General features: G+C 42.8%; 3 non-coding genes across 3 annotated transcripts; 1 reads left to right on the forward strand and 2 right to left on the reverse strand.

Moving 5' to 3' along the window:
- Positions 1 to 689: 689 nt before the first annotated feature.
- TRNAA-AGC (transfer RNA alanine (anticodon AGC)) lies at positions 690 to 761 on the reverse strand. The gene has a single exon. It is a non-coding gene; the product is annotated as a tRNA-Ala (tRNA).
- A 7,267-nt stretch (positions 762 to 8,028) lies between these two features.
- On the reverse strand, positions 8,029 to 8,101 carry TRNAF-GAA (transfer RNA phenylalanine (anticodon GAA)). Its single transcript has one exon. It is a non-coding gene; the product is annotated as a tRNA-Phe (tRNA).
- Positions 8,102 to 11,644: 3,543 nt separating this feature from the next.
- Positions 11,645 to 11,717, forward strand: TRNAK-UUU (transfer RNA lysine (anticodon UUU)). Its single transcript has one exon. It is a non-coding gene; the product is annotated as a tRNA-Lys (tRNA).
- The last annotated feature ends 801 nt before the right edge of the window (positions 11,718 to 12,518 follow it).

Consider the following 12,518-nt stretch of genomic DNA (forward strand, 5'->3'; position numbering starts at 1 on the left):
GTTGTTAACCGCAAGTTCTGAGATTCAAACCTGCAGCATCTCCTCCGGCGAAAGATGAAGTTTTCTACTCCTGTGAAATTTAACAGGCTTGGAAACCCACAGTGATGTTCTGGATCAACTCAATAACAGCGACTTTGTTTTTCATTTATGTGACTTTTTAAAAAATCAGAATTGACTTGTTGGAAGTGGGTTTGTATTTAGGAGTAAAAGATTTCATTCTGCTTGGACGTGTTATCAAGAACTAATCCCTGAAAGGGGGCTTCATGCTTGGTAGATGTTCACAAAAATGAAGGAAGCAGGAAGACTCTTGAGTTGATAGATTGACGCAATAGCTGGAACGGTGCAGTAACACATACCAATGGTTCTGAGGATGGCTCAGGGCTGGGCAGGATTTCGCTTTGAGTCGGAACAGACTCCACAGCTCAGCTTGGTATCTCGGCTTGTCATCTCACTTCCACTATAACCCAACCTCCCTTAACCATGAAGACAACAGTCTTTCTGTCTCCTCTCAGCATCCCTCTACAAGAGTTGAGTCATCACAAACACATTGCTTCAAACAGGCTTTTATTCATCTCCAGGGAAAGGATTTAAAGTAGAGTAGTATGAGTAAGATGTAGACTGTAGACTTGTTTCTTAAGAAATGCCACCAGTAAAGGATATTTCAGGCATGCTTGTGACAAAAAACAGAATGGAGGTACTGGGGATCGAACCCAGGGCCTCATGCATGCTAAGCATGCACTCTACCACTGAGCTATACCCCCCTATGAAAGCAGTGGTTTTAGGATATTAATGTATTCTTTTTTGATAATTAATATGGTTTTATGCTTCAAAACTCTCAGAGATACAACAAAATACCTTACTGCTAGAAAGATATTGTTCCCGGTGGTCGATAGACTTCCACCATAATGCCTAAAGCGTCCTCCCATTTCATATACCCAGGATATATTATCTGAATATAATTTTCTGTACTCTTTTGACTCCTGTAAACATATTAATGGTTGGCATGGCAATAAAAGAAATAAAGATTACTCAAGTGTGTGTAAAAATACTCTAAAATAGAAACAAATAAATGATCGATTTCAAAATGGCATAACCACCTGGCAGAAAAGAGAGAACTGACTCAAGTCAATCAGTGTCTCGGGCAATACTGTGTCTTCACTGTAAACCAAGAAGAATGGCAAAGATTTGACTCTGGATGTCAGAGTTTGTTTTAAATAGTGCAACCCGTCCTATGTTTGTCAGGGGAAGCCAGCCCCTAACACATCATTACGGGTCCGGTAGGCGCAATTCTACGGCGATAAGTAAAGATCATAGTAAGCTTACAGAGAGCATGAGAGATAGAAGAGAAATATTGAAATAAATGGAGTCAGATACAATTCATAGTAGCATGCTCAGCTCAGCCCCGCTTGGTGGTGCATGTGGAGGGAGCGAGAGGCCTTTAATGCTAGCCCAGGCTTTTAACTTCTCTGGGGACATGCAACGCCCCTAATTACAGGTGAGGACATACGTCACAGGAAGGGGTTGTGCCATAAATCATACAGTAATGAGAGGGGCTGGTCTAGGGAAATACATGCAATAGGAAGAGGAGAGATTGGGGGTATACATGTGACAAGATGGGCGGATCCTAGATTTAGGATGGCAGCCTAACCTTCATCATCCTTGGTTGGGTTTGACCTCTCTGGGGTCTCCTACAAGGAAACAGACAACTACTCTCCTTATCAGAAGGGAGTGGGCCCTACTTGTTGTGGGATAAACAGTAGTGACTGCTTGCTCTAGATGGCTGATAGCTCTTAGGGAGAATGACCCCTGATCTACTCCTGATGACCTCCAAGTGTATAGTCTTTCGCAAGCAGCTAAGTTTGGCATATATTTGGGGGAGACAGCTTGGGAGAAATCCTTCTGTTTCCCACATATGTTCAATCTCCTCATGTACATGTGAAAGTTGGACATTGACTAAGGAAGACTGAAGAAGAATCGACACATTTCAATTATAGTGCTGGTGAAGAATATTGAAAGTGCCCTTGATTACCATAAGGAGAAACAAATCTGCCTTGCAAGATAGATAGCCAGAATGAATGCTCCTTAGAAGTAAAGATGGAGAGACTTCTCTCATGTCCTGTGGACATGTTGTCAGAAGAGACCAGGCTCTGGAACAGGAGGAAGGCCCTCAACAAGAAGGAGGCACACTCTGTGGCTACAACAATGGGCTCAAACAAAAAATCAAAGAGTGAGGATGGCACACAGCTGTCCAGGTCATGTTTCACTCTGTTGTACCCAGACAGGGTGGCTATGAGTCTGAACCAATTTCATGGCACCTAACAACAACAAGGATACAACGTGTTACTCTGGTATGGTTGCATGTAAACTTCAGGCCTGAGCAAATGACTGCAGGCATGACATTCACTGTGCGGGAAGAAATCACCGAACTGGGGTGAAGACAGGTAGGGAATTCCAGGGGCTTTCCTCAGTGGTGCGGGGATCATAGAGACCTTATATGTTAAAGTAGGACTGGTTTCCATGGCTGTAAAGTTAACGGAAGGGTCCCAGTGGTGCAGTGGTTTTGCGCTCTGCTACTAACCGGAAATCAGACCCTCTGCGGAAGAAAGATGTGCCCGGGTTTTCAACAACTTGGAATGGGTCCGCAGCAATGGGCTCGGCTTGGGGTTAATCTTTATGGGTAACCCGCGATTAAGGTTGCGCTCCACTGCCAGCCTCAAGATGCTGTGAAGGGGATCACTGTGAAGGGGATCAGTAAAAATCTAGGGACAGATTTAAGGGTCCTAAATATTATTGTTATTTTTTCCAAACCATTTTATTAGGAGCTAATCCAGACATCATATCATTCAAGCCGTACTATCCAATTGCTACCAAATTCTGTATCAAAACCTTTTCTTCCTTCTTGAACTCCTTCATATCAGCTCTCCCCCCTCCCCCCTCTCCTCCTCTCTCCTCCCCTACCATACAGCCCAGGATTCCTTATTCTGATTATTGTCTCTATAGGTTCATCAATCCTGGGTTTCATATATCGTAAAACAGACAAACACATAATAAAGATTGAGTTAAAGTTTATTGTGCCAACCTGGCCGATAAACACATGTGGGGTTAATTGAAGGGCAGAAGGATGAATGGCTCAGTAAGCCTTGCCTTTCAAGTTCTCGGTCTCTTGCTTTGTGATGGTCGGACCAGGGTGCAGCTGCCTTAGCCAGTTCCCTGCTTTAGCTAGCAAGGCTCACTTGCTGCAAGACATTCCCAAGGAGAAGTCGCATGGACCTACCCAGATGCAGCCCTGGGTGCTAGAGCAGCCATGTGGAGACCCCTGCCAGCGCTGAAATGCTTACACACGTTCACTGACTCGATTTTCTTCCTGCAGTTGGCATCATTGCATCTGCTTTGCGAGATGGAGGAGGACTTTTTGGATTGGTGTTGGGCATATGAGTTAATGGGTTAATGGTACTTGTGGACTTGGCAGAACTGGCTTGGGATGTATTCTTGATGCACATTTGATGCACATTTACCCTTTATATAAACTCTCTCTTATCCATGACTTTCTGTGGATTTGTTTCTCTAAAGTACCCAGACTAACACAAAGATTCAAGATTACCCACAATGAAAAGATACATCAGAATGGAATGAAGACCAGATCTAGCCCCAAATTTATCAAGTGACAGAGTTTTAACCATTCAAGTCAGGTGTATCATTTTGATCTCCTATGGTTGTCCCTCCAATACGCTCTGTCCCTCTACTATGGATAGAGGGACATCACCAGGGGCTTATTTCCTGTGCAGATCTTGCAAATGTATCTTGGGCTTCTGCAAACCAGAGTCTCACAATTTAAGCTCCGATACTATTCCCTCCTTCAGGTTGGATGATATCATTTACAATCCTTGGGTCACAGTTGTTGGTGAGCTTCTTCCAGGTTAATGTGGTTGACATCTAACTTGGATGGCTGCTTATTCAGAAACAAGCTTTCAAGACCCCTAACCTTCTGCTATCTGATAGCTGGTAGGCCCCCTAATGAATTGTATAAACGCAATACCAAACGTAACAAAATGCACACACAAAAAAGATAAAATAGATGCCTGGGGTCTCCTAAAAGTAAGACATTTATGTGCATCAAAAACATCATCAATTGAGTAAAAAGAGAATCCACAGACTGGGTGAAATGTTGGCAATATCATATTGGACAAGGGACTAACTTTTAAAATCTACAGAAAACTTCAGTACCTGAATAGCAGCAACAGAGATAAATAATACAATTTAAAAACAGGCAGGGGACATGAACAGACAACTCATCCAAGCAGACATTCAGGCAGCCAAAGAACATAAGGAGGAATTTGAGATCACAAGCCATCCATGAGATGTAAATCAAACCAATGATGAGTCTACCTTACCCCAACATTGAAAACAAAGTAAAAAATAACCAAAACAAACCAGAAAATAACAAATGCTGGAGAGGGTGCAGCGAGACTGTCACCTCCATACACTGCTGGTGGCCACGCAGCCCATAGAACCACTGTGGGGAATGTATGGCAGTCTCTCAAACAATGGGAAAGATGAATCGCTATATGATGTGGCACTTTCACTGCTTGATATGGACCCTAAGAAGTAAGGGACATCGTAGGAACAGATCGATACGCACCTGTGTTCATCACAGCACTATCCACAACATCAAGGGGATGGAAACAATGGCATGCCAGCAGTGAACGAATGGAGAAGTAAACTTTGGTGCATGTACATTAGTTTAAAATAATGAATCTGCGAAGCACCTAATGACATGAATCGAATTGGAGGACATAGTGAGTGAAATAATTCAATCATGAAAAGACAGATATTGTCTGAGAAGCCTGTCCTTAAAAAATAATAATGATTATTATAAAAGATTTTCATACCAAGACAGATTTTAATGGTTACCAGAGCAAAGGAAGGAAAGAGATGTCATAGGTTACAAGGTAGACAAGTGCCAACTTGGGTGTAAGAGGGACATGGGCAAAAATATTTTGGAAAACCGGGCAAGACATTTGGAGACTTGATACGTTGTTGAATAATATATTTTTTTAAATAGATGCTCTGTTCTGTAAACAAAACCTACCGGCGATTCACAATAAAAATAAATAGATAAAGATTGGGGCCTCCAGAAGGGAGAAAAGGCCTGGCCATCTGCTTCCCTTACAGTCGATATACGAGTCTATGCATGGAACTACCATGAGTCAAAATCTCCTCATAGCAATCAACAAAATATTTTTTGCTGTTTTTTCCATTTTGATTTGGGTTGCAGTTTACAGAGCAAATCGGTTTTCCATTCAACAATTCAAACGGATTTTGTTTTGTGACGTTGATTGCAATCCTCACATGTGGCACTCTTCCCACTCCTTCGTGTATTTCCTGTTCCCATTCCTCTTTGCCCTTCTGTTCCTTCCTGCCTTCTGAGCTTCCTCCCCAGGCAAGAACTGTCCTGTTCATCTCCGCGGTTGGTTGCTCTAAGAAATGTTTACCTCCCTAGTGTTGGCGTTCACCTTAAACTCCTGTCTGCCTATTGTTTGCCTCGAAGTTAAGCCACTGGGGGAGGTTCAGTTCTAGACTTAAAATAGTTTTTAAGGAACTTAAGCGTGGGGATTCCACTAGTCTATGTGGGAAACTGAAGACCGGGAAGACAAATTCTCTATACTCATGATTAGAGAAGCCTGGAAGGCCAGTATTCTGGTGGAGGGAGGCCTTCTTATTGTGAGTTAAAGATGAGTCCCAGTCACATTCTCCTGTCTGAAAACCATCCCCATAATACCCTCCAGTAGCAGTGCTACCTTAATGTTACTTACCTCTTACAAGCCCCTGGCTGATCACTACGCAGCTGGAGGCCTTTGTCTACAGGCGCAGACATGTTTCTTTCCTTCTCCTTGTTCAACTGGGCGGTCAACTCCCCTCTGTCTGCCCCCGGTGCTAGTATTAGGTTTCTCCTCCAATGAGCTCAGGGACCTGAAGGGTTAAGATACTGCCCACCTTGTCATGTATGAAGCTGACGAGGTCTGCATGTCCTGAGACTGGCTAAAGACCCAATACATTTGCTCTCTCTCCCTCTCTGGATCCTGACTCCGTGGAAGAGGTGACCCTCACATGCCTTGTCTATTGTCTGTTTAATTTTCCCTTTCAATTACACAACTACTCCTTAGGACCTATCCAGTTGTGGACTGGCTCCCATAGTCTCTGCCAACCAGCAAACCTGGTCTTTTCCCTCTATTTTGCTTTTATTTTCGTTTTAGTCAACATTTTACTCCCATTCTATCCAGGGCCTTCCACTGTAACCTTTTTTTCAGAACTGTTTGCAGTAGGAACCAGGGATAATCTTGTTCTTCCCTTCTCAGGTTTGTGTGGTGCGTTCGTACTTTGGTTTAATTTTGTTCCATGAGTTTTTCATTTCCGTCACTCTTCTTTGCTCCCATAGAGAAATCAATGGATGCTTAACTTGGCTCAACAATTAATAAAGAAACAGACTGACAGACCTTTTCTTTCATGATGTTGTTGCATAAATTTGAACTGCCAACCTTTCAGTTAATGTTAAGTTACTAGCACAAACCATTTTTTCCACCCAGGGACCTTCCTCATATAGTAACCGCTATTTCATTACAGAATTCTTAATATTTCTTGTGCTTAAAGACAAATACTTTAACCCCACCCCCAAAACATATACATAATCCTCAAATCAGGAATGTAACATAGAATTCTTACTCCATCTGTTCCTAGGTTTCTTCGCTGAATTTCCATTCCTTAGTTTTTAGATTTTAAATAAAATGTCCCAAATACTCATGGAAAACCTCCAAACCAAATCAAGCAAACACATTAGCATCCAGTCGATTCTAACCCATTCACAGTGACCCTAACCCAACCCAGCCCACTGGCATGGAGTCAATCCCAACTCATAGTAACCTTATGAATATGCAACTAAAGAAGAGGATGATACATATGATACGTATGATTCTAATAATATTTTACATCTGCTGTAATACATAATAATGGTATCATATGTATACATTTTATTAGATTTCTCAAAATTACTAAAAGTGTAAAATCCAAACCATTACTAGTGACTTGATTCTGACTCATAGAGACACTGTCCCCAAGCATATGATCTCCACAGAAACAGACAGCCACATCTGTCTCCCAAGGAGACGGTGTGGATTTGAACCAAAAATAACCAACCTATTGCTTCTCTGTTTTCAGCTGAACAGTTAACCACTGTACTACCACAGCTCCCAGGAATGGGACTTTCCTTCGTTCCTAACATCATTCTGTTCACATGCACTTGTTAAAATGCAACCCAAAATTCACTGGATGACTTGGGAAATGGGCCATCCAGTCTTCAATACTCTTTACCAACAACACTGTAATTCAAATGCATCAGTCTTTCTTCCTCCTTCTTCATTGTTTAGCTTTCAGATGTATATAAAGTGGTTGAAAACACCACTCCTTGGGTCAAATGTTCTCAAAATAACACCTTTGCTCTCCAGCACTTTAGAGTTCTTTTACCCAATGCAATATGTCGTTAGATTTTTTTTAACTGCTGCTTCCAGGCCGTTGATTATAGATCCAAGTTAAAAGATGAAAACCTTGACGATTTTTTTTTTCTCTTTGGTCCAGGTGTTAGGATTTTAAAAATCATTTTATTGGGGGCTCGTACAATTCTTATCACAATCCATATATACATCCATTGTGTCAAGTACATTTTTACATTTGTTGCCATCATCATTCTCAAAAACAGTTGCCTTCTACTTGAGCCCTTAATATCAGCTCCTCATTTCCCCCCTCCCTCCCCACTCCCTGATTTTTGCTTTCTTTATGTAATCTTTAAAATTATGTATCTTTCCTTTATGTAATCTATACTGAAAGCTGTAGTTTTTGATGTGAAGGCAACTTGCTCTTTTAGTCTGCACTTTCAACAAACTAGGTTGTGTTTGGTAAAGTAGTTCAGTTCTTTTAGATACAAAGCTTTGTAACGCACTAATTCATATGAAAAGTACGCAAAACTTGGCTGCCTACTGCCGAAACCCGGGATCGAACCAGGGACCTTTAGATCTTCAGTCTAACGCTCTCCCAACTGAGCTATTTCGGCTCGCCGTATTGTTTCCTGCTAACTTTAAAGTCAGCAGATCGAAAACATCAGCCACTCCACGCGAGAGAAATGAGGCTTCCTGTTCCCAGAAAGATTTGGAGTTTCAGAAACCCGCCGGCGCAGTTCTACGAAGTCCTCTAAAGTTCCGAGCCAGAGCTGACTCCATGGAAGTTACTTGTTGCTGTTCTGAAATGATTACGTTTGCTTGATGTGAGTCCCTTTTCTATTTGTTCCTTCAAAACGTCATAAGGGTCCTGTGTTTTCAAACGTCCCAAACCCTGCTCGGAGAACTAACCCCAATCGTCTGCCACCCGCCACCGGTCTACTCCGCCTCACAGGTATCCTAAGGGTTTCAGAGGCTGTAAATCTATCCCTAAACAGAAAGCCTCATTTTCTCCCACTTTTCAGAGACTTCCCAGTGAAATTATTATTTCCTATTTCTCTCTTCTTTCAGTCCTTATTTTTGCGGACCATCGCTTTTCAATGATACTGGACAGGGAAACGGGGATTATTGAAAACATCAATACGATGGCGCACTTCTGGCTTCAAGCTGAAATCCTGAGGAAGCAAACTTTGCTTCTTTCTCTTCCCTTCCTATCCCTTGTCTTCCTGTTGCTGACAGCTTGCCTGAGTGCTGGGGAGGCCAGCGTGCAGAAAGGCGGAAATGTTCCCAGGTAATCCAGGAGAGAGCTTGTTGAACAACTTTGAGTCCATAACGGTGTTTTTAAAAGGACAGTTGTTGGGAATTGTATAAAACAAAGGAGTGTGTAAAGCTGCGAACTCTCTCTTGGAAAGAACACACTCGTATTCAGCTAGCCATCCCTGAAGACAGAAACATCTTGAAGATCCTCCTGGAAATATTAGTAGTGTTTCTAAGGGATCTTAGTAGATGAAATAGTTGACCAGAGAGAAAATTTACTGTTTCAAGTCGCACTATTTCCAAATCTCTAAACCAGGAAATAACTAAACAGATTGCAGACCAAGAAACCGTTTCTGCTTCTAGGATATTCCACCCCACTACATAGGATCAATGCATATGTACACACACGGGGGGGGGGGGGGGGGGGGAAGAGGGTCAGGGAAAACTCCGAAGAATCTGGACGATTAACAGGTGGATTAACACAGTGACTTCATCAATTGTAAATATAATCACTGTGAGGATGGGGCGCAGGATTGGGCAGTGTTTCCTTTTGTTGTTCATGGGCTGGGCCAAGACGACCTGGAAGAAAGAAAGGAAGGAAGGAAGGAAGGAAGGAAGGAAGGAAGGAAGGGAGGGAGGGAGGGAGGGAGGGAGGGAGGGAGGGAGGAAGGGAGGGAGGGAGGAAGGAAGGGAGGGAGGAAGGAAGACACCTTAAAAAACCCTTTGTACATAACAGTAAGCTATATATTTTTAAAAAGCAACTCTAAATCATTTTATGTTCTCCCTTAAACATTTTGTTCTAGTTCTTACTTGCCTGTGGGAGGTCCGTACCTTCCTGAAAGATGGAAAAACACATACGTCAACTTTCTGTTTTCTTTTTTAAATGATTACAAAGTTTAGGAGCTAAAAAAAATTTTAGTAGCTAAAGAAAAAATTTTAATTCCTCAAAACTCAATTCTCATTAAGTTCCTGAAAAAAATTAAGCTTACAAAAATTTTCTTTCTTTTGAACAACAACCAAAAAACAAAAAACTAAAACACAACCCCACTATGCTACTGGTCCAAGATGTGTTGTTTCCTCCTCCTTCGGAAGAAAGACAGATGGATGTAGCCGAATCTATGAATAAGTGTATTTGCCTCAAATGTGCAACATAAACACAGAAGCGATGAACAGAAGACTCATAACCAATACAGAACAGGGCCACCTTTGAGCCCAGGTGAAGCTTGTGTGCAGAAGCGCTCACACTCTGCCAGGCTGGCCGGCGTGTGTCATGAGGCCAGGGCTCCCTGGCCCGCTGCTGGCCTGGATCCCTGCATGCGCCGGAGGGCGTCCAGAGAAGCCCACGTTAGTGCCACTAGGGGGTCGGACCGGGCATGCTGCAAACTGGAGGCTGGCAGTATGCTGAAATGGGCTCAACAATTTTCTTCCCATCACAGATAACCTCGCCTCTCACAGCTCAGCCAAATCTGACTGAGGTTCCACCGAAGCAGGGAAGGTAGGTGTGTGAACTTGGAATTGAGAGGCAGAAAGACATCATAAGCCAATATGATGAACACAGATGATCCTAAAACACAAAGACAAATGCACTACCGTTGGATTTTGGTGGCTCCAAAGCTTGGGAATAGCCTGAGAATGTTAGGGAAAATGTGGATTCCTAGGTCATCTTAATAGGTCCAGTTCTTGTTGGATTGAAATCAACAAAGGACATGACATTACATAACTTAAAATTAACCCCAAGTGATTGTTATCATCAAGTGGGTATGATGATCACTGGCCTGCTGATCTGAATGGGAACACAGGCAACCTTCACAGGGGAAGCAGTATAGGACACCAAGACAGAGAGCTGGGGAGACATGGGGAGAAGAGGGCAGGGTGGTGAAGGAGGCACAGGTGTTGGGGAGGAAGATGGCTGCTTCGCCAAGGAGAAACGGGATGAAGGAGAAGGTAGAAGAGGGCTTGAACCTGAATCTTTGAGGATGTAAAAGATTCTGGACGGTGGCTGTTAAGCCATCTCCAGCTCTCCAGCTACTTTGCACACAAGCATAAGGAAGCCCCAGCTCTGAAGAAACTGGGTGGGAAAGGATTTGTGCTACAGAGAACGACAGCGCCTTTGGTCTGAGAATGTGCATATGGGAAAGCACTTGGTGGAAGACAGCTGCGACCTAGATCATTGTTGATGCAAAGGATTCTGGGTGGTGGAGGAGGAGCCTGTGCTTCAAAAGTTCCCAGGTAGCCAAAGGCCCTCTCTCAGGAAAGCGTTTTAGAGTTTGTTCTGCAGCAAACACCAGCTTCTTTGTTCTGGGACTGTGGTCTGGAGAAGGAGCCCTGGGAGCGCTGTAGGTGAAGCGTTGGGTTGCTAATCGGAAGGTGCCAGAAACCTTCAGAGGCAAAACAGACTAGATGCCAGTGTTTCGTTTCGTTTTGTTTTAATTGATTTCTGAGGGGATCTGATGATGCAGTTATACAACGCTTGATTCAAACCTACCAACTACTCACAGGGAGAGAGATGAGGCAGGACACTTCAGTAAAGATTCCCAGCCTTGGAAACAGGGTAGGGTGACTCTATTCTTTCCTCCTGAGCGACTGAGTGTTGGAATTGACTCAGCACTCAAGACAATGGCTTTGGTTTGAGATTGTGGTTTGCAGGATGCAGACACACTACCTGCCCCCTCCAGCCACAGCTCTGCAGTTCGCCTTGGAAGTCAATCCAAAAAGTTTCAACTTCTTGCCCATCAAGAACAAGCTACCAAAGAGGAATACAATTTCAAGAGAAAGCTATGTAAGAATAAGAATTATTAAACTAATTGGTTATATTAATGAACTGTCCTATAGAATTCCTATGAAGTTACTTGAACTCAATGTTAGTCAATGAGAATAGGTATTCATAAACCAACTACCAAGGAGCCTGGGTAGCTCAGTCGGTAGAGCATCAGACTTTTAATCTGAGGGTCCAGGGTTCAAGTCCCTGTTCAGGCGTCTGTTTGTTTTTGCTTTACTCTAGCTGTCTCTTATAAATCCTTCTGTTGGGTGCCATCTAGTCGGTTCCAATCCATAATGACCCAATGAACAACAGAGTGCATGGGCTTCCGCTATCATTACAATTGTTCCAATACCTGAATCATCTTATGTAGCCAGTGTGCCAATCCATCTTGTCCAGGGCTTTCCTCTTTTTCACAGCCCCTCCACTTTACCAAGCATGATGTCCTCCGGGGACTGGTCTCTCCTGACGACATGTCCACAGTCTGTAAGATGAAGCCTTGCCAACGTTGCTTCTAAGGAACAATCAAATGTTAACCTGAATTACTTCTCTAAGGAGCTTTGTTTCTTGACACCTCCCTTTTGGCTCTTGCTCCCAGGTGCCGTCTATTTAGCCATGCTGTAAGCAGAAAGACAAGCCATTAAATGTATCTCAAAATATAAATCACAAAGACAAACCATTCAGTAATTTAGAGGGAAATGACATGGATAAGGAAATTGATAGATGGCTAGATTGAGGGCTATTTTGGATTTGGCAACCAAGAAAAGATGTAATGCCTTTCATAGTACAAATGGAGGCTTGTATAGTTCTACTTGAACATTAATTAAACTTTTTCTTCTGTAACTGTGGAAGGTTTACATGATGTCCCAACCTTAAATTTTCCAATCCCAAAGAAGTTCTTTCCTAAATACTGGAATACTCAAAGTGGAAACTCTTTAGACTATTATCCTAGAAATTTGGATTTTTGTAAAAGAGGCTCCTTTATTACATGAATGGTGAATGAAGTCAGAAATGATGAA

Source organism: Tenrec ecaudatus, chromosome 1, assembly GCF_050624435.1.
Source record: "Tenrec ecaudatus isolate mTenEca1 chromosome 1, mTenEca1.hap1, whole genome shotgun sequence".
NCBI lineage: Eukaryota > Metazoa > Chordata > Mammalia > Afrosoricida > Tenrecidae > Tenrec > Tenrec ecaudatus.